We start from the raw sequence: 22,667 nt of genomic DNA, 5'->3' as shown, positions 1-22,667 counted from the left end.
GGAATAAACCAATGAGATGCACATAAGAATGAAGGGATCTTTCATATTTTCAATCTACTCCAAAATCTTCCCAAATTAAATCAGCTTATTCAATTCTGATCATGGATATCTGTAAGGTGAAAAGATACGGTGGTTTTCTTTTAAGTAAAGTGAGCAACTTGAGCTGTTACTTTATGCCTGAAGTTTGACTTTGATATTCATTAAATATCTTTCCCTTCCAAAGGTGACAGAGAAGCAGCAGCTGTGGACAGCTTAGTTACAGCTGAATCTGCAGTAATTCCTTCTGCAGGAATCCCCCTGTTTTAAATATTCATGGAGTTTTTACCCTCTGCCTGTCTCTCCTCTCAAATTTAATTTGCCCTCAGCCCTTTGCAGTATGACACATCTTCCCAAGGAATTTGCCTTTGTGTTTCACAGGGATGTTTGGCTTCCCTACATGCACAGAAATTGCATCTCCTCTGCTGAATCAGAAGATGCCCAGATCTGTGTGTGAACTGGATTTGCTGTGCACTCAGTGGTTGCTCTGTGAAAGCATCCTAAACTATGGAAGAGCAAGGATCAACAAAGAGTCCATCTTCAGGAGAGCAGGGCAGAAATTCAACCCCATTGCTCTCGGGATGGGTGGCTAGCACAGCCACCTGCTTGTGGCCGCATCACAAAGCAGGGAATATTCTGGCAATGGGGCCCCCCACAGCTCCTGCCATCCTTTTCCCTATGAAATCTGCATCTATGCCAGACCCTCACACCACCAGACAAGCACACGATGGAGACCTGCAGCTCAAAACCACTGAGCAATGAGCTCTGGATATTTACGGTCCGCACTGACGCAGCATCTCCAGTGTTGGGCAGTGCAGGTATCAGGCACAGCACACAGCTGGGTGGGTGATAGAGGGAGGTTTGTGCTGCCAGGCTAAAGGCAAAAGTACAGTTTTGGGTCACATCTGTACATTTCCCCAGGACTTCCAACGGGATGGCATCTGCTATCTCCCTGCCAAAACACAGGCATATGTTCTGTTAGCCAGCGTCAGCAAACTGTGTGCTGATGGCCACATTTCTCCTTACACAAGCAGAGGACTTTATCACAGTAAATGACTACACTAGTAAAGCAAATGTCATGAATTGGTTAAACCCCTCTGAAGAATTAGATCTGATTTTCTTGCCTCCTTGTAAAAAAAAAAAAAATTGAAAACGAATGCTATTTCTTCAGCTGCAACAGAAAGCAGAACTGAAAAAAATATTCTGGAAGTTGAGACATTTTCCTTTCTTATAATGTTATAGCAAACTTTCTCAATCTGAAAATGTTACAATGAAAATGCAGTGAACTTCTGCTTGCTCTGCTATAAAGAACAGTAAGGAGAGGACAACAGCACTCCAAGAACTTTTGCTGTCCTAGAAACAAGGTTTCAGCTAACACCTGGCAGCAGTGATATATTCAGGAATATATTCAGGAATCTTTGCTAGAAGGAAGAGAAAAAACACCTACAAATCCCATGAGATGCTCTTGACATATGTTGCAAGGAATTAATAAGAAGTGATTTGATCCCACAGCTTCTATGCTCCAGCTGAGCTGTCCGTGGTTTCCAAGAACCAGAGGGACTTCATGTCTGGAGGGTTGGTGTTTTATTTACTTTTATTTTCAAGTTTATAAGTCTCAAGCATTTTTTCAACAACCTGCCTTAGACCACTACCAAGGGAAATATCTTCTACTCAATAAATATGATCTCATTCCAGCCACCAGGACACAAGACTGGGGCCTAAGGCTGAGCAGGTCAGAGAGGAACAGCCACCCACAAACCCCAACACTAGTGCAGCATTTCTTGGGAGTGGAGCAGCACCAGGCAAGTCTGAGGTGTTCTTGGGCCTGGTGACAGTCAGAGAAATGGCTGCAATTACCTGCCAGCTCTTCCAAGCTGCCTCTAGCACAGCTTTGAGCATCACCTGGACCTGTGATCTCACCATTCAGTGAGTGAATTCATTTCTTTATGAGTCAGAATGGATCAATAGCTCTACAGAAGCAGGTGCAGAAGCCAGTGTAGGTACCTTTCAGCTGAACTCTAAAGTAAAAACTTCAATCACAGAAATAGAGATTTCATAACATCTTCCTAAGTGTCATGGTATTGATCAGTGTCTGAACACTGCACCTCTGGTAGTTTCCTTTTGTATGCATGCATTCCTAATTTAAGTATCTCATAGAACACAAGATTGGGGTCTTACTATTTTCTGGTCTCTTAGGACAGAAGAGTATTTCAGTTCCACAGGCAAAATAAGAAATCCTTTACAAAGAAAGGGTAGAAAGTCCCCCAAGCCACTAATTCTGAAGTTTGGTATTGAGAAATATTTTTCATATATTATATTATATAATATATATTTTCAAATATATTTATGCCATATGTGCAAACATGTATTATACACAGGATGTTATAAGAAGTAGGGTACTAATTTGGTATGCAACTAGGAGATGTCAAATTAAGTTTTCAAAACTTTATCAAATTCAGTGTTTGAAGAAACTTACTCATTGGTTAAATTCTAGTCCAGCCTGTTTGTTAGACTTCAGTTACCTGTTTTCTTTAAGCAAAATGTACTCAGTGATTAAACAAAGTGTTTCTTATGTTTTCACTGCAATTTCCCAGCTTTACCAAAACCGTCTGCTCTCAGATACTTTTCTCAGTCAAATTCTACACATCTACTCAGGTTATTTTGTAAAAATGATTCAACAAGGAAGTGTTCCCTCTACAAAAATATAAAATAAAATATCAAAACCCCAAGCCAAGTCAACTCAACCTCTATTATACCTTTTGCTTTCACCAATAAAACACCAGTACCTTGGTTATGACCTTTGCTCTGACTCTGAGTATGATTCAAAGAGTATCCATTACAGCCCAGCTGGTGCGTGAACAACTCCTAAAAGTTAATGTAGCAAAAACTATGGAAGGATTATATGCTGCACAGCAAGTGTGCTCTTAACTTTAAGGGGCATTGCAATTGCTCAGCGTTGTGCAAAATGTGAATCAGAATAAAGTAGGATAAGAATTATTTTTGATTTCACCGACACTTGAAGCTATAAACTATGTTGAGTGCAGCTAATTATAGATAGTTCTTTGCATAGGGAGCAACATATTGTTGCAGAGGAGTGCCCATATTTATTATCACCTCTTGACAGATGTTTTAAAAGTCAGCTTATAAAATGTTTTCTAGTCTTCTGTTAAAAAAAAGGTCTTTGTTTCTTATCAGTCTATTCCATTTCTCTCTGGCAAAAAATTATATTTATTTTCCCCAAGTTGTGTCTGTTTTACCCATCACAATAATCAGTAAGCTATTTCCCTGTCTTTATCCTGATCTATGAATTTTTCCACACAGTTTTCTCTCCTGGCTCAGGCCAGGAGGGGAACAAATTGCACAGCTGGACTTGGAGAACTTGACATGTAGCCAACAGAATGTCTGCTGGAAAGACTCTGTCTCCTCTCAGAAGTGGGTAAGGTGATTATCACCATACACCTGCTCAGATGCAATTAATCCCTGCAGGTGAAGACCAAGGTGGTCATGCAAGTACTTGCAAGTATAGATGAACCCATCAAGGAACTACGTGGAAATAGCCAAGTTTATCATTTATTCTGAGCTGAGCACTCAATTCCCAGCTTACCTCAAAGGCAGAAACTCTGTTTCAGTTCAACCTTTATTCAATAAAAGTTATTTTGCTTTTCTGTCAAGTGCAGCAAATTATTTAAGCCTTAACTTTAGTGGAAGGGCAATTTAATTAATTCACAGAGTTATTCTTTTAATTGGATTTTGGTGAATCAACTTTTCTGAAACTCAGGAAAGGGGGTTATTGGCTTGACTTCACAGATGCTATTCTTACATTTCAGCTAGCACCAGAAGCAAGGTTATTTCTCTCTGAGGATGTCAGTCTGAGGCAGTGGCATCCACTGCATTTTTATTATCTTTACTAATATAAAAATTCAAGAAAATTGAGTGGTAAAATCAAACTCTCTCCTTCCGGATGCATTTTTAAATGATGGAAATATTAATTAGACTGACACCAGATTGATCATCAGGCTATTTCCTTAACTGTCAAGAAAAAAAAGGCAATTAAAGAGGAAAATATTCACATTTTGTTGATGAAATATTCTTGTCAACTTCGTCATGCAACTGTGGTGATTGATCCACCTGATCTCAGGCTGGTAGATGACACCAGAGTGATATCTGCAGAACTGCTGTCAGCTGCCTTTGCTGGGTTAGAGTAAGGTAAATTCAGTAAAACAGTGAGGAACAACCAGACTAGTCTACACTAAAATAACAGTAGGTTCCTCCTGTATTCTGGCAGAACTAGGTAATTGAGGACATATTACAAAACTAGGACTGAAGCAGATTAAAAACTCTCAATAACAACCTTTAACCTAAATCTTGAGATGCAAGACATGCAAGACATGCACTCTTATACACAAGAAATGCCAAGGGAAGGATTTTTATTTATCTCTTTTTATAGCAGTGAATTCTTGAGCCACTGGGAAGTACAGATCTATTGTAGTCTTATTTGCAAATGTTAGGAGCTTCTGCCATATTGTAAAAAATTTCCTACTTTCACTCCCTTTTCCTTCCCAGTGCACAGACAGGAGTCACAGTGTGTTTGTGTTTATGTACAATGTAAAAGCCTCTTCTGAGTCTGGGACTGAGCACGTGGTCTGTGATGGTCCCAGAGATGGTGTGAAATGAGAATAAGACACAGTTCTTTCCTCCAGAAGTTTCTAAATCCGATAAGACAAGAAATACTGTAAAAAGAAACAGAATGTGAAGGGGTGAAATAATGTCTCCCTGCCTACCCACAGCCAGAGCTGGAACTCTGCTTCTCTTAAAGAGATATTTTTCCACCTGCTGCTACAGGATCAGCAGTGACCAGTGTCAGAGGAAGGGGGACATTCAGTGCAACCAAAGAGACTATGTGTCTGAACTCCTTAAAAAACATAAAAAACCACAATAACATAAAGTTCCTCTAGCAGCAATATAAGAAAAAACTGGAATTCAGGTAAGGCAATGAATTTGCATTCTACGGCCGCACTTGTAAACACCAAGGTCGATGTTGACATTTAATTTTCTCACATTTATATTCCTAAGAGGAATTATGCATTCAGTTTACACAAATTTATTGCCTTAATTTCTTAGCAGCTCTTGGTATAATATTTGAAAGGTCAAAAAACCCTTTTTTTATATTTATTGTGAGGTCCTGAGTCCCCGTGAATTAGAGTTATAAAGCCTTCCCTCTAAAACAAAGAGCAGTCTAGATGTGAATGTGCACAAATGAAATGGCTTCAGGGGTGGGAAAATGAGTAAAGGGCTGATCATCAGGCTATAATTTTTTAAGTTTTAAGACACATGCACAAAAGCACATTTGTGGAGGCAAATGCTATCTTCTCTGGGGGCAGAAATATGGGTGTCACAGGCACGTCTGAAGTCTTCAAGTGGGAACTTCTAATTGCCTTCCCTAAGCAAAGATGCTGCAAGGGAAGGGAGTTTGTGGTTTTGTTCCTAGGGAAGTGTGGTAAGATCATCCACTCCTAAACACTGTGACTCAACTAATGTTTTACATTCATACTTTGTAGTAATGAGAAAACTAGGGGGCTTATTAAACAAAACTTTTTTGCACAAAGCTTTGCTGTCTTTGAAATGCTTTCAGATTCTGAGGAAAAAGCTCTTTCTTTTTCTTAATCAACTACATATTCCTTTTTTCCCAATGAAATGTCAATATTTTTTAAAGAACATTTATTTTCCAAACAGTTCTAGTAGATATCTTATGCCAGTGACTAATTATGTAACTGATGATCATTTAGAGGTTAATACATGATCTTGTGTAGTTTGGGTTAGCCCTGCTGAAGTCCAACAAGCCACGGTCAGGCAGCAAATTTTCCAAGATCCTGTGAAGTCTGTAGCACTGCACCACACTGTCCTCTCTCTGTTGATGCCAGCCTCTTAACCTGCAGTTATTAATGTGCTGAGTCTTATACATCTCCTTCCCCATTCAGATCAGGACTGCATGCACCGCCGGCCATGTGAGCATGGGCAGGAATGTATTCTTTCTTCTAAATTCCTTGGCACATTTTCTACTTCCAAAAGGCCTAAACAGCTTATGAGCTGCCCACTGTGGCTAGATAGGAAATTGCTTCAATCAAACCATTTCCCACTCTGCGATGATGATATGTACTGTGACTTCAGTGCAGGATTCCTGCTGCTAATTTAGCTTAATATGGATGTGCAACATCACAAAATCATTTGGCAACAGCAGTGTTAGGATTCCAACCAGAGCTGTTGCCATGACATGAAGGGGAGTTTAATCCTCTAAACCAGGGAATGATGATTTAGCTAGAAATGCTATTGACTGTGAAGAATTTAATCTGAAAATAAGGATATGGAGTTTTTCAAACAACAGCATGTACATTACCAAACCAGTATGGCATTACACTGACCATATTGTAGCTTTTACAAATCCTACCTTAATACCAGAATCAGTATCTTTATGTTGAATTCAGGTTTTCATCTGGTTTTGATGGAAAAAGAAATGCCAAAAAACGGTATTCTCTGTGCTTTCTCAGAACAATATTGGTCTGAACAAAATTCCCTGTGACTGTACAAGTAGAAAATACAGCAGCATTTAAGGTTTTGTTGTCACATTCTAGACTATCACATTGTAATTAGATGCTAGAAATTAGAAAAAAAACTCTCCAGACATTGAATCTAATTCAATGCAAAATACTTTCTCTCATCTGCCTGTTTTCTGAAATCCTCATTCACAAAGTTCCCTGAGGTAGCTTTCTCCAGAAAGAAAAGGAGGTAAGATGATGAAAGAAAATTGTCTTTGCTTCAACCTGTTTTTAGTCTACCCTTTTCCTTGCTTAGACTTTGTTATTTTCATTTATGCTGCAGAGAGTTCTACAAGTACTTCATGTTTCTGTTGTCCCTTCTTGTATACCTTTACTAACAATCCAGTAAATTGAACCTTTCCTGTTAAGTCCCTACACTTGTTGGGGTTTGTTTGAGACCTGGTATGTTCTGTTTCCATTGTAAAATAATATTAAATTGTATATGACAGACTCCATCTTCGACCCACAGAGCTTCACCAGGTAGGAATGAAAACCAAACAGGACACTCCAACCAAATCTGGGTGAAAAAAATTCTACCAGCCCTCAAATCTATATATGATTCCAGCCTGCTTTTATTTTCACTATGAGGCTACTTGGAAGGACCAGCCTTTTACACAAATGAAATTTAAAATTCTATCTAGAACTTTCATTCCCAGCTACTCTGTGCTGGATTTACTTAGGAAAACAAAGGTCTCATTGTACATTTGCATCAAATATTCAGCAATGATAAACTAGTCAGTACCTCTCCACTCACAGTAAGTCCTCCTCAGATTGCATCAACTCAACCTGTCCTCTCTCAGGGTGTGTTTAATGCTTTATCATTGCTATTTCTCAATGCCTCCTGTCCTTCAAAATATTTATTCAACAGCAGCACTGCCATCCCCATGTGGCTTCCAGAGTGGGCCACTGCTTGGCCAATAACTCTGTGAGGAGGGGATGAGGTGGTATCTCTCTTCCCAAAACACTGTAGCCAAAGCAGGTCACAGCTGAAGGCCTTGCCTTTTCCTAGCCTGGCTTCTGTCTGCTCTTCTGCCATCCTTCCAATCAGGCTAGCTAGAGCGAAGAGACTGGGAATTCTAAATCCTTTAGCAGATCTAAAGTGATAACCTTCCCTTTGAGCAAGTGTTCTGTTTTATTATGAGAGCTCTGTAGCTTGACCAGTTGCTGCTGCAGACAGAAAATTTATTTATCTTAAGTGAGAAAAGAGACTTGCTTTTCAAATCAAGAGAGGATTTTTAAAATTTTATTTAAGACAAAGCTTTAACTATTAAGCTGTTCCAGTGTGGGTGTAAAATGTGGCACCAGATCCGGTACGGTATTTTGTAAATAAATCTGAGAAGCAGAGGCATGGGACTCCCTGAAATTTCATTTCAATTTTTGAAAGCAATTTCTCAAGGCACTTCTGTGGCAGGGAGTGTGTGCACTCAGAAAAGAAGCACAGTGAGTGAACAAAGGAGTCAAAGCTCAGGTAGCCAAATGTACAAACTTCTGCAATGAAAACACACTCAGGAACCCACAAAACAGACTGATAGGGCTGAAATCAGCCGGTGCAACAAATATAGATAACAACATTCCACAGGCCAGGCACCCCATGGGCATAATCTGCCCTGTAAGTCTGCCTAAGCACAGGTTCTTCTTTATTCTTTTTTCCAGGAGTCAAGAACAATTCAACATTTCTTGAGGTTCTGGGACATAAGAAAGCTGCCAGAACTACCCTTGGGGGCAATCCTACTTTGTTTTGCTCATTTATTTTTATGTGTAGGACAAGGTAAGCACCTAAAAACATTTTCCTGCCTGGAGTAGGAAGGGGGGTGGTTGCTGGTCCAGAAGCTTGAATTGCTTCCCACGAAGGAACTGCCTTTCCTCCTTTGTTCAAGCAGTCATGCAGCTAACACTGAATGCAAATGCCTGTCCATGTACCATGGAACCTCCAGCAAAATAAAATTTGCTTGCAGTGTCCGAAGCCCTGCTCAAGCAGACACAGCTGGAACAGGGGATGGTGACACCACTATGACTAACGAATGCAGGCTATCAAATAATCAAGGAACCTCTGGCCTCAAATGTGTTTGGGAAACCTTACCACTGTGCATCAGGAAATGATGTCCCGGATGCTTATGGGTGTGGCAGTGCCAAAGACTTAAAATGGGAAGGGTCAAGTTTGCTTAACCCTTAAATACTTGTTTGCTGGGCACTTTTTCCAGCAGGAAAATCTGTATAGCACATTAAAAGAAAAAAAGCCAAAAACAACTAAACAGAAATGTGGCTAAAATCCTATGAGTAACAGAACAGCTTAAGAAATGTGTAAAAACTGCTCACAAACAGAACAAACAAAACAGTCATTATTTTTGCACTCTAGTCTGTTCCTAGTGGGTTGTTTGCAAGCCCCAGTAGGTTGCTTGGTAATTCTCTGGCCGTTACCTGCTGGGATATTCCTGTGACCATTCAGCACCACAGAGCTAAAGCCAAATCCAGTTGGCATATAAATTTTCCTTATGCTAACTGCAACAGTGAGTTTTTTCTCACTGAGAATATCTGTTATCCCTGAGGAACAGGCAGGATCCATGAAGATGAGGTAGTCTGCACAACTTTAACCAAAATATTGTAAATCCAACAGCATTCCATGCACACTCCTGGGCTTCTCCAGAGGCTTGTTTCTGTTATATCACAATGCCCCCCTTCCAGTGCTATAAACTAAAAGAGGAATCCTTGAATAGAGATTTCCCTTAGAGTATGAAGTCCCCTAGCTCCCCTGAGGGGAGGTTTTTAAAACTCATTAAAGCTCATACCTCTGGCAATCTTTTTTGTTACAGCGCCGTGGCAAGTTATGCCAAGCACACACTGATGGAAAACTTTTGCATCTTAATGTCTGTTCATTCTGCTCCATCTTACCATGCCACATCCTACCATCCGCATCAAGCCATAATCTCAGTACAGAAGAGTTTCCCAGATCAATAGCTGTCTTTCAAGTTACAAATCCAGCTTTCCCACACTCTCTGCTGTACCAGGAGGATTGCTTTTCTCACTCTTCACACCCCACAGGTGATCAAGTCAGTTGACAGCATACAGGATCTTTTCTTTTTCTCCCACTATTCCTTATGTATCACTATCACTTCCTGCTACCTGTTGCAGTCTGCAACCTCAGGATCTCGTCCAGAGAAGCAGCAGGGTTCTGGGGACCAGCATGAAACACCAACGAGACGGGCTCCCGTTCATGAAACCATTTATTCAGCATGAGAACAAACTCAGGTCCAGAACAGAGAGCGCCGAACAGAGGCACAGCAGGGGCTTTTGAGGGACAGAACCCCCGAGGGTTTACACCTTTGAGGGTGGAGTTCAGGGTCAGGGACCATTAGAAACACACCAAGGGAGAACCCCCCAGGGACTCAAACCCAATCAGAACTCCTGGGCCGCCCTTCACAAGGGGTTTGGGGTGGGACAATGTAACTCTTTGTCTCCCTGAGGCCGCTGCAACATCTGCTCCTTTTTTTTTTTTTTTTTTTCTTTCAAATTTTAATTAGGAGCTTAAAACGTTTCCAAACATACACCTTAAAATCTCACCTCTTCCACAGAGCACCCACTTTGCTTTGTGGGACACCAATAGCTCAATAACAAAACACATTAAGCAAACAGAAAAAACAAAATTGAAAACAAACACTTAAATCTCGGACTACGCCGGGCAAATTAAACGGTGATGGTACTTAATGCAAACATAATTTTTTTTTTTTTTTTTTTTTGTTCAGTCTCTTCCACTTTAGGATTCTCTGTTAGGAAGGGTGCAGCTCTTAGATCTCCTCTTACGAGGGGCAGAATTCTTCGATCTCCAGCTTCGGCTCCGGCTCCCATGTGGGTGTCGCCCTTTAGATGATCTCGGTGTAACACTGGCTTTGGGAGCTCGGTTACAGTTTCGATTTCCCCAGAGGAGGTGTTGCCCACGAAGGAGAAGGCACAGCCCCCAGGGGTGGAGCACCGAACAAAGGGATGGGGCCAAGCAGGAGTTACTGGGAGGTTCGGGAAGGGAAGGTTTGGGACCGGAAAAGAAGGAGCAAGGCGGGAAACAAGGGATCCCAGACCGCGTGGCCGGCGCCATCTTGGGATGGGGGGGGAGGCCAGGACGGACTTTCCCGGCCAGGGAATGGGGAATATGGAAAGACAGGGGGTGAAGGAGGACACGGAACGGCGGGCAGACGGCAGCAACCCCGAGCCATCTTAGCTTTTTTCACCCTTTGTCCTGCCCTTAGGAACAGAGGAAAGGGGAAGGTACAGGAAGGTATACACCAAAAAAGGAACTCCACAGAAGACAAAAACAGTCCACCGGAAGATCCATACCGTCCATAATCGTCCATAATGTTGATATAATCGTCCATAATGTTGATATAATCGTCCATAATCGTCCATAGTGTTAATAGAATCGTCCATAATGTTGATATCGTCCATAATACGTCTCGTTGGGTGATGTTAGGTGCTTGTCCCAGCGTCTGGTCTCGGCTCCCACACCTCCGTAATCCCTTTTCTTCCCCCATGCCCGAGGCACTCTCAACCCAGTCTCCCTGCCAGGTACTCTCGAGTCCTCCTTTCCAAGGCGGGGGTCTCGCCGGCTCTCAAGCCATCAGCCGGGGACTTACGAGGTGTCCATGGAGCCGGGTCCTGCTGTTCTCCTGGTGCTTCACTGGATGCCCGCATTCTCTCACCATTTGTTGCAGTCTGCAACCTCAGGATCTCGTCCAGAGAAGCAGCAGGATTCTGGGGACCAGCATGAAACACCAACGAGACGGGCTCCCGTTCATGAAACCATTTATTCAGCATGAGAACAAACTCAGGTCCAGAACAAGAGAGCGCCGAACAGAGGCACAGCAGGGGTTTTTGAGGGACAGAACCCCCGAGGGTTTACACCTTTGAGGGTGGAGTTCAGGGTCAGGGACCATTAGAAACACACCAAGGGAGAACCCCCCAGGGACTCAAACCCAATCAGAACTCCTGGGCCGCCCTTCACAAGGGGTTTGGGGTGGGACAATGTAACTCTTTGTCTCCCTGAGGCCGCTGCAACAGCTACCTACTGCCTACTTGGGCTCTCCAGTTCAGCCTTCCAGTGTGATCATTGCTATACCTTCTTCAGCTACCCTGTTCAAATGTACCTAATTCCCAGTGATGCCCAGTCCTCCAAAGCATTTGTTCTGCTTTATCCCCTTTACACGTCACAACCTCCTCTCACACCTTACATTTCCTAAATGTTTTTTAACACAGATAGGGTTAATGATAAAAAGAAACAGCAGAGAAATGGGAAGGGCAAAAGCTTCTCGTTTACTTATTTTTTTTTCCTCTCCTGTTTTAAAGGGAAAAAAATATAAACACAATTTAAAGGATTGAGTATGGCTGAAATTACACTGGAGGGACAATCTGTTCCAGCTCAGAAGGTGGTGGGAAGAGAGTCCAAGCAGAAGCAAATTGTCTATCTCCTATTGTAAAATGGAAGAACAATAGTATTAATTACCTTCCACGCTGTATGCAAGGGTTTGGCAAACCTGTTCTGGCTGCTGTATTACCATCAAAGCTGAAATGCTGAGACATATGCCCAGTGAGAAATTGTAAAAGCAGAGCAGCAAAAAGGATGCGGGGGCTGCAGGAGGGAAGATTTGAAAGGCTAACTATGAATACAACTGGGCTTAAACACATCTGCAAAAGAAAAGAGACAGCGATTTTCTTATCAATATTTGAAGGGTCTGCACACCAAGGGGAGTTACCTCCTCCAGGAGAAAGGATGCAATTAGGAACAGTGGATGAAATAACAAGGTGAATTTAAACTGCCCATTGTGAAGGGGAAAAAACAAAACCCCTTTACAAAGGAAGATATTTTAGGAAGCAGGCATCCCATTGCTTGGAGTGTGGAGTGCGGATCCAACAGAAGCATGTTCGGAAGCTTGCCTCAGTCCTATGCTGCCAGGGGCACACACTAGCTGACCTAATGTGGTTTTTGCATCTGTTCACTCCATGTTCTGAATTAAATGATCACAAATTCACTATTTGCATGTATTTATTAAAGCAGTTTTCAACTGTATTCCCAAGAAAGTGTTGGGGTTGCTCAGCCTGGAGAGGAGACCTTAGAGAACCTTCCAGTACCTAAAGGGGGCTACAGGAGAACTGGAGACGGACTTTTTACAAGGACATGTAGTGATAGGACAAAAGGCTTGAAAACTGAAAGGGCTGAAACTGACAAGGTCTTGAAACTGAAAGCTTTAGATATTATGAATATCCTGTGAGCGTGATGAGGCACTGGAAGAGGTTGCCCAGGGAAACTGTGGATGCTCCATCCCAGACAGTGTTCAAGATCAGGTTGGATGAGGTTTTGAGCAGCCTAGTTTAACAGAAGGTGTCTCTGCCCATGATTGTCAGTACACAATCTTTAAGGGCCTTTCCAACCTAAACCATTCTATGGTTCTAAGGCTGACTCTCTGCTCCATGTCCCTCAGCCTGGCATCACTTCACTTTCTTCTGTTGCCAGCACAAGTGCTGCTTCAATTATTAAAGAAGGAGTGGGTTTTTTTGAAGCTTTTCTTATCTCAATATATGAAATCTGTCTTGGAGTTGTACTACTGTGTAATTAAATTTAATGCATTTGAGTTGGAGGACAAATAAGGATGATGCTGCAGTAGCAGTGTAATGATGGGATTTTTCTCCAGCTGATGACACACACCCGAGCATTTCCAGTTTTCAAATTGTGACTGTAATGGTTCATTTCTGTTCTTTAGCAGGGGCCATGTGTGAGACAGAGACTGAAGGTGCAAGCACTGAACTGTTTATTCTGTGAAAGTCAGTAGCTACACAGCGCATGTGAACCCAGATCAATAGCTCACCCCAGAAATTGGGTAGGGGGACATTCAGAAAGCAGACTTCAGGTGGCAATTTGTTACTTAGTTTGGACAGTACAGAGCCGTGATCTCCCTTGCCAGCACACACAGACATTATGGGAACTTGGAACAACATATCTAAACATCTAAACAGCAGCAGGAGGATGGGAAAATGAGGAGTCTTATCCTAGAAAGCTGCAGGCAGGAGGTTCACCATTCTTCACCTTTGTGTTTGTATTTTTCTAGAGCTCCGGAAATTTCTAGTCGGGACAGTGAGGTGGGTAGCACTGACTTACTTATTTTGGAGAACCACCTACAAGTCCCAGTAGTAGTGTACCCCTATGCCCAAAGCAGTTTGAAGAGTGCAGCCCATAAAAAAGGATCTGGATCACATCTTTTCAGATTCACTGAGATAGTTCATGCATTTTGACACAGGAACATCTGCCTGACATTTTCCAGATTACATTTCGTGGGAGCTCAGTTCTCCATTAACTTCACATTAGTGGGAACATTAATGAACAATCAGTGAATACACTGTGAGGAAAAAGAAGTTCTTGCTCCTACAGAGTCTTCCTTTATTTTTCTTGGATCATGCCATTTTCTTTGTTCACGTATCACCAGTGCAGGATTAGTCAAGCTGGATGCACTGTTTGAGCAGCCTGATATTTAAGCACACATTTACAGGAAAAAGGTAATATTCCCTGAGCAGCTCTTGACTTAGGACTCAGACTCTGCCAGGCTGGCAGGGTCCAGGGGTTTCTGCCATTATACATGGCCACAATACAAGGCTCATCTTCTGTCAAGCATTTGGGTGGATGCCAAATTTATTTTCAGAGACAAATTTTTGGCTTCAATCTTGCATTTTAGTGCCATCCATTAAATTAAACACTACACAGAGAACATCAAAGAAGCAATTCAGCTCTCTTGTGATGTACTGATTCCACCTACCATGTGACAGGTATGTCTCATTGCCTTGACATTTTCCAACACTTTTCCAACAAATGTTTTTCAACATTTTGATTTCTGTTCTCCTCATGGTGGGCTTCTTGGGCACAAGATATAAAGCACAAATGGCAAGTGTCCTCCTTACACAAAAAGTGTCTCTTCAAAGTCAACATGCTTTAGGCGCTTCTGTCATTTTCATTCCCAAAATGACCTTCACACAGCTCCTGACTGCAGTAAACAGTATGTTGCTAAGAAGTGAGTTGTATTCAGAGAAACTCTATGAGGTAACCAGGAAAGGAAGTACATTTTTCCCACTGTCTTTTCTCCCTTGGATTGTGCAATCCCAAAACACCTTATAAATAAAACCAGACACACATAAACATGCAGGCTCCAACCTCTGCCAAGCAGTCCATGATGAGACTTCCAGTGGCACCTGGAGCTGGCCTCTGCAACTCAAAGACCACAAATGTCTGTTCTCAATTTGCTCCTCATTATAACCTGCACAACTAACTATGACTTCTTACCCACACACAGTTTCTACTGAAAGCACACATGTCCATTCCAAGCCTTCCTTTACAAAGACAAGCTCTTCACTGTTTTCTCTGTCGTGGGATTTCCATTGTTCCAGGTACTAAAAGTCAGTCTCAGTCAGGAGAGTATCCTGGCACACTGCCTTGGGAAATGGCAGTAAGAAGATCACTAAGGACCAGTTTCTGGACCTGGCAAGTGCTGTTTTCCTCCTGAAAACATGCTGGAGTGAAGACAGGCGATTTTCCATTTACACTGATTTACCAGGGATTTGAAGGACACTATGCTTCCTTGCCAAGCTCTCCTTTTCTTAGTACAAACAGGGACATGGGTCTAAGTTGGAGCAGTTTTTTTTTTTCTACAGCATGCCTAACAAACACATGGAAACAAAACAGTCTAAGAAATACTGAAGAATAAGTGGGCATTAAAATTAGTACTTGAAAGCCAAGAACACATTAAAATTTTAAAGAGAACCATGGATCATGAAGACTCTTTTGGAGTTTTGTTTTTTGTAAGTTTTTGCACTTGAAGTAACAAACTTTAACCCATGGATGTGGGAAAGGGTCATTCCTGGGCTTACAAGGGAGTTTTTGTCAAAGATTCATCTGACTGTGCATGCCTGATACCTGACTCATGAATCTGCACATCAGATCATGAAGATCCTCCTTCCCTCCACTTTCTTTGCTTCATCCATCAAACACCAAATCCTTCTCTAGCTTCCTATACACATCACTTTCTGTTCTGCAGGTCCTGCCACTTTGAAGCAGCCCTTGTATTTCTTCACCTTATCAAACTGAACATCTACTTTAACATATGCACTTTGAAGTACCTTCCTTTTTTGCCCATGCCTCTCTCACCATGTGACAGCTGTGGCACAGGCCCCAGTTAGTCACTGCCCAGGAATTTCTGTCTGGGCTTTCCAGGCTGCCTCCCACCCTTCCTGTGAGCAGCCCAAGGGTGCTCATACATCCTCCCTGCCCTTGCAGCCATGGAACTGGAAATATTGATGAAGTCTTTCCTTGGTGGTATCTCCCAAGGGATTGCTGCCAGGGCTACATGATGTGCTGGCAGCCATCCTCAGGGGGAATATGCATGTTTTGGGAAGTGCTCTGATCCACATCAGTCCTAGTGCTGTGCCCAGACACATGAATCTTCCTTGCTCTGGGCTGTGCCAGCATATCCCTTAGGACTTTCTCACAGATGACCAGGGCAGAGCAGCAGCTAGCTGGGATTTATTGGTGTGCATCAGCTCAGCGACCCTGCATGTACCACAGAAATCTGCAGTACCCTATAATGTACTAATAGACACCATAAAAACTTGTGGCTGGTAGAGGAGGGATAACTTTCACCATCCAGCACTTTCATGCTCCTAATGGTAATGACTATTCCCTCATTCCTTTCTCTCATCAGCAGCTCTCAAGGAAGCATCATTAAGACAGTATATTTCAGTACAAGAAAGACATCAGGCTCAGTTCATTTAAAAGACATATTTCAATAAAGCTAATCTAACATTCACATCAGAAGTGCCCTCAGGGATTCTTGTGCCTGTCCTGCATGGCTTTAATACTCAGCTGTAGCCTGTGTGTGCACAGTATGGGTGTGTAAGACCTGGAGATGCCCAGTGAGTGTGGATTTTCCTAAAAGACTCTTAACATAGGTCAGCCTTTTATTGCACTCCACAATACAGTGGTGTTCTGACATACGTTAGAATGATATAAATTAAATTACATAAAGCAATCAGTTCTTCACTTGTAGTCCAATTTACAGTACTTGCTTCCTGGGTGGAAATTGATAGTAAACTTGATATTTGGATCCTCAGTGGATGAAAAAATGAGTCAGAAGAAAATTACATTGAAAATGTTTACAGAGATATCAAATTGCACTGGAAAAATATTTTGTATTTTGGTAGTATTCCACTTGTTTCTTTAAGTGATTCACTGCTTTAAGTAAATACTTCTGATTGCCTTAATTGTGCTAAAGAAAAACATTTGGATTCCAGTGATATTTAGGAACCAGAACACAGATAAAGTACTGTCTATTAAACTAGGTAAATAACAACTGCTCCTTTTACAAATCAAGCTGCTGGGCTTTGTGATCTCTCTAGCACCTTCACAGCAGAATTCTGCAGGCTCTGAAGAGAGTAGCTATTCACGGGTTGTATCTAAAAAACAAGGTGGGAATTAGCTCCATCACTAAGTAAAAAGGACACTACATTTTCCCCAGAACTTCTTAAATTATAGTGAAACAATGCTGTGAGAAATACAATATTTAAAATACTGGAACTTACAGCAAAAGACAAGCACAGTGGTTTGAGTCAACAAGTTCGACTTGTGTCTAGATGTAAAAGACAATTTACATAGCTGGAGGAAACATAATTCTTACTCTGAATTTTGTGGTTCTATCTTGGCTTCCACTGTTTTAAGAACCAGACACTACTATGAAGATACAATCAATAGCTGGAGATGTAAATCACCACCTTACATGAAATGAGTCAAGGGTGGGATCCAGCTCAGCAGCCCACTGAAAGACTGGCCCCAAATTCCCTGCCACAGCAGTAATTCCAACCAACCCCCCTGGCAAGCCATAGTCACAATATCATGACTGGTATTTAAGGGTTCCATCAGCCAGTCTGGTTGTGTTACTTGTTTGCACCCCCTCGCCAGTCCACATTGCCCAAACAACCTTAATTTAATGCTGGACTATTATGCATGAAGAAAACAGTTTTGCTTATTTCACACAAAATTAGACCTACTGGGGAATGTCTTTTACGGAACTCTTGCTTACATCCATTAAAGCTTTTCTAATCAGTTAAATGTAACTAAACAAAACCTGATAGCAAAAATCTTAAGTTTGCCAATGAGGAATAATTGCATATTTCTAGAAATGTAGCACATATTCAATAATAGACATTCAGGCCAATTCACACATCGCAGAATGTTTTCCACTTTGATGGTTATAAATTACACATTGTAACTTAATAACTTGGAAAAATGTGCTATCTGAGGAATAACAGAGTAGAAAGGTAACAGCAGTCACCTGCCAGATATAATAGACAATTGTAGCAAGTAGCAGTTATATTTATTTATGTATATATTTTTATAAATGTAAAACTTCAGGGCTGCAGCTGTTTGATTCTGCCAAATGTATGGAAAGTAAAAATATTTTATTCATCACTCTTGTGAAGCTCACGTATTTCACAGCTCTGTGGTACTGTCTGCCATACACTGGTGAACCCATGAGCCTCTAGGAAGTACAAATATATTTGAGTTAATCCCTGCCATCACACAATGATGCAAATCCAGAAGAGATGACCCACATCTTTGGATTCAAAATTGATTCTTTTTCTCTTAAATGCTTCTCCATCCATCAATGTGCAAACATAAATGTAGGAAAGTCCTTATAGATTCATTTTACTCTTGAGCTTCTGTTTACATGCTACTAGAGAAATAAGAGAAAAAAGTAGCCCAGAGAAATATGGCCAAATCATAGACTGGAACACAAAAAAAACTGAAATTGCTTTTGTCTTCCTTTTGTTTTCCCTTTCCTTTGTACTGGTCATCAGAGTGATGGAAGTTTTTTAAGAGGGGAAAAAAGAAAGAAAGGATGAAGTGCCCCCACCATCTTCTGCAGTGTCTATCACCTGATACAAGGCTTTTAAGCTTGTAAGGCTCCCCTGAGATGCTGCTGTCTTGGCAGAAAGTTCCCACAAAGCCACTTTGCAATATAGTGTATTGGTTTTGGTCACCCCATTAAGAAGATGCAATTTCACTGGGAAACAGCTGATGGGAGACAGGCTTTGGATGATGACCAGTGCTAATTGTGGGCAGCAAGTGCATCTTTAAGCAGTAAACTGAAACAAATTAAGTGGAAAAGGCTCACTACCACTCGGAAGCTTAAACTGAGGAAAAAGAGAGTGGAAGAGATTCAGATATTAATGCATGGAATATGGAGCTTTATATAATGGAATTTGCAGTGATGTGTGTCAGGGCGCCATAAAATTTTACCTACAGAAAAACTAGCCAAATTGTAACTCAGCTGACCATAATACAACATAATATTGTCTCATAGCAAGCTAACCTATCAGCTAGAAGAGATGAAATGAAAATATTCAAAGAAAAACAAGTTTTAATAAATCAAATGTCTGCAGATACCTCTTGTGGTATAAAAGGTCATTGTCAGGTACATAAATAGTTAATATTTACAGCTGAGAGCAAGACATGGAGAAGAACCTTTCCCTTCAGGTTTCACTAAAATAAAGCATGGATTTTTAGAGAGGTTTCTTCAAATAAAGCTGCAGATTTCCTGCTTAAAGCATCAGAAGCCTTCCATTGCTTCAGTACAAAAGCTTAGGGACACTCCCCAACAGTTCAGCCTCTGGTGGGAAATAAAGTTTCCACAAAATCAACTTTCTATTCAAGGAAAAATATCAAATCAATTTTGCCCAAAGCATTCAGGTTTCCTTCGGGAAAATCAAAACAAAATATTTTCTTCACTACATGGGCTTGACCCAAACCAAATGCTTCAGTTTATTTTTTAGCTGAACAAGAACATTTTATTTCAACTCAGTTCAACTTGAAACTGCTTCTGGGTGTGCTGTCATGGTGGATATAAATTGCCCAGGAGAATCTGGGAATAAGACAATTTGCATCCCAGCCAGTTAGCTGGCTCATAAGAAAATATTATTAATTCAACATTAAAGTATCATATTTAGAACAACAAGACTGAAGCAATATATTTGGATACTTCCAAACCAAAGTCCTTCATAACTTTTCCTCCCACTAAAAAATTTTGATATAGGGAAAAGAAATGTTTTAACAGGTAAACTCACACAAGAGGAAAAATAAATAATTCTGACTCTACTTTCCAGCCAACTAATCATTCCATCAGTTTATGCCACAATAGTTCCATTGAGCTCCACTGGAATGACACAATCTAAAGGAGTTGAAGGCACAGTGTTACCAAACTGACCTCAGTGCACAGGTTTAGACAGATAAAAGATGTGTCTTGAGGTGCTCTGAGTCCGCTCTCACATTAAACTTCCCCTTGGCAGTGTAAGTATGCACAGCAACTTGTAGATCCTGAAATAATAACGTGGTTAGAAAACCTACAAATCCCCAGGAATATGGCACATTTTTCCAAAACTCATGGATGAATGAGACAATCTTGCTTTTAAAAACAAGCTATGAATTCAGCTTCACCTGGGATTGAATGGAGATTGAAACTAGCATTAGTGTGATAGACATGAAAATTTAGAGAGCTTCAGTTATATATATATATATATATGTATGTATATTTTCTTATTACTTAGAAATTATATAAACTGAGCTTTAACTGAGTTAACTCCAGCTTTCCCTTCAGCCTCAACTTCTAATATCCAGCTGTCCTTCAAAAGCAATCCAGAGCAAATTAATACAGGCATCCAGTTTCACAGCAAAGACCCCTACAACACCATGCCAGTAACTCACCCCAAGTTTATAGTCATCAGGACACAGGGCTCTGGTGCTGCAACACCCAGCTTGCTCAGGATCATCACCTGTACCAGCAAGGCTGAGAGATGCTATTCCAGCATGGTTTTCAGAAGGCTCATCTCAAGCTGTTCTCACCTCACTGCAATGGCATGGGTCTAGAAGGCTGAGAGGTCCAGAATGATCTCAACTGCATCAAAAAGAGGAGGGGTTTTAGTTATTAGTTCTGGTTTATAATAGCTAGCCTCTGATTCATACCCAACAGCCCCTGATGAATGCAAACAGAGACACCAAACCATAGTAGTCTCGACCACAACACACATTATTCACATTCTACTTGCCTCATTTCTAGATATCAGAGTGATTGATTAACATCTGCAGTTACTACTACATTTACCAATGACAAAATCTATTCAGAACAAAAGAGAGCAATGGCAAATTCAGAAACCGGGGATTTTTACACCTGAAACAATCCTGAGAACACCAAATTTGAATTATGTAAACTAGGTTTTTAACTTCTCTTTCAGATGAAAATTGTTGAAAAGCAACATTTCTAGGAAGTGTTTATGTGCCAAGCATAAAAACCCTGCCCAAGAGAACAGAATAATGTCCTACAAAAAATTTCCAAGCAAAGCTAGGGAACAGCGGGGGGGCGGGGGGGGCTGTCATGAATTTGTTACATTGGTGCCTTCCAGAAATTAAAAAGCAATATGCAGTCTGTTCCCATGCCAGCTGTGCTTCCAGAGACTGCTTTCTGTCTACCACAGACCACATAATTGCCATTTTAAGCTAAGATTTCACTTAATTTACATAGGCTGGGACAGACCGCAGCTGTCTGCTTTTAGCGCAGTCGCGCTGCCTGGATTTGCAGGTCACAGCATGCGAGCCTCTGCTGCTATCGACCTGCAAGCTCCTTCATTTAAAATGGAAGATCGTGGGAGAAGCAATGGTCAAGGCTGGTTTGGACATGACTGATCACCTAGGAGTTGTTCCACACTGAATTCTCAAGGTAGGGCTCATGTTTGGTTTTGCAGATGGATGAGAGCCCTGGAACCCTCTTTTTGTTGGGCTCTGCAAATGAAGATTGGACACTTCTTTTGTTTGATACCTTCAGTGATATTATATGGAAGGAAAACAATTTTCAGGTTCTTGGGAGGAGGTGAGACAAGTGACTTTTGCAGTCAAAATAAAAATCCTGAGATAAATAATACAATCAACTCAAGATCAGTTGCACATCCAACACACTTTCCTAGAAAACATAAGATCACAGGTTTGTTTCTGATATATCAACCTACACAAAACTGGTTTCTGATTTATTCGTGCTTCATGTGCAAACCTTAAAAAATAAATAAATAAATAATATGCCTGTGCCTCAGTTTCACATGTGCCAAATTGCTTTCTGTGAGGAAGCCTGAAAACTTCTGAGTTTTCAGAAGGCACTCAGACCTTGTGGTAGATACTCATGTGTCTACAGCTACACCAAAGTAAACAGAGCAGTCCTTAAATGAAGAGCTTATGGCTGTTGCTTCAAAGGTCTTAGGCAAGGCAACATTCAACTGGTTTGCACTTCACTTTTATGTTCCTGAGTAGATATGCAGTTTTAAATGAGTCATTGTACAACCCCAACCATACTGTTTGTCAAGGTCCAACTCAAGCCAAATTTGGAAGAAATTAACTTCTGTAGCTGGTATCAAAATATGACTATAAATCAATTATCTTGCTTCATAAATAGTGAACAGCCAGGGTTTATTGATCTCTCCTGCAGGGCAGTGGACTGTTTGGCAGGGTCTTTGCTTTGAGTAGTACTCTCAAGGTTACTCCTTGGAGTTGAGAGATTTCTTGACTCAAGAGATTCTCAGTAAGTGATTAATAGCATGCTAAACTCTGAAATCTTAGCTAAGTGACACAAAAGATTGATTGTGCACACATAATCCTTGAGACATAAACCTTTGACTAAGTCTGGGACTAAGTTTGGAATTAGGCACACAAAAACTCCCTTCCGAGAAGGAGCTTAGAAGACAAGGAGGTCTTTTCTGAACCTCATGACTCAACAGGAGAGTCTCTCTCTCTCTTTGCCTGTTTTGTCTGACCCTGTCCTCTAGGCCATAAATAATTAAGTGTGCCTTGTCATCAGATCTAATTAAACCCTTCTCACACTTACCATGAAGCTTGGCAAAATCACTTGGTTATATCAATAAACATATTGCTACTTCTTCCGTAGGAGTCACATCCATGACACACCCACGACTGCTACGCTC

General features: G+C 41.2%; 1 long non-coding RNA gene across 1 annotated transcript in view; it reads right to left on the bottom strand.

The window, feature by feature from the left end:
- LOC131586011 (uncharacterized) overlaps positions 1–19,971 on the bottom strand; it is an 86,443-nt gene extending 66,472 nt beyond the window's left edge. The window contains exons 1-2 of the long non-coding RNA XR_009279076.1: positions 19,913–19,971; positions 18,134–18,187 (exon numbers count right to left, since the gene is read on the bottom strand). This is a non-coding gene — a long non-coding RNA (uncharacterized LOC131586011). The remainder of the gene's footprint in view (positions 1–18,133; positions 18,188–19,912) is intronic.
- Between the last annotated feature and the right edge of the window lie 2,696 nt (positions 19,972–22,667).

Source organism: Poecile atricapillus, chromosome 1, assembly GCF_030490865.1.
Source record: "Poecile atricapillus isolate bPoeAtr1 chromosome 1, bPoeAtr1.hap1, whole genome shotgun sequence".
NCBI classification, from domain to species: domain Eukaryota; kingdom Metazoa; phylum Chordata; class Aves; order Passeriformes; family Paridae; genus Poecile; species Poecile atricapillus.
This window is presented reverse-complemented; position numbering and strand designations above follow the sequence as displayed.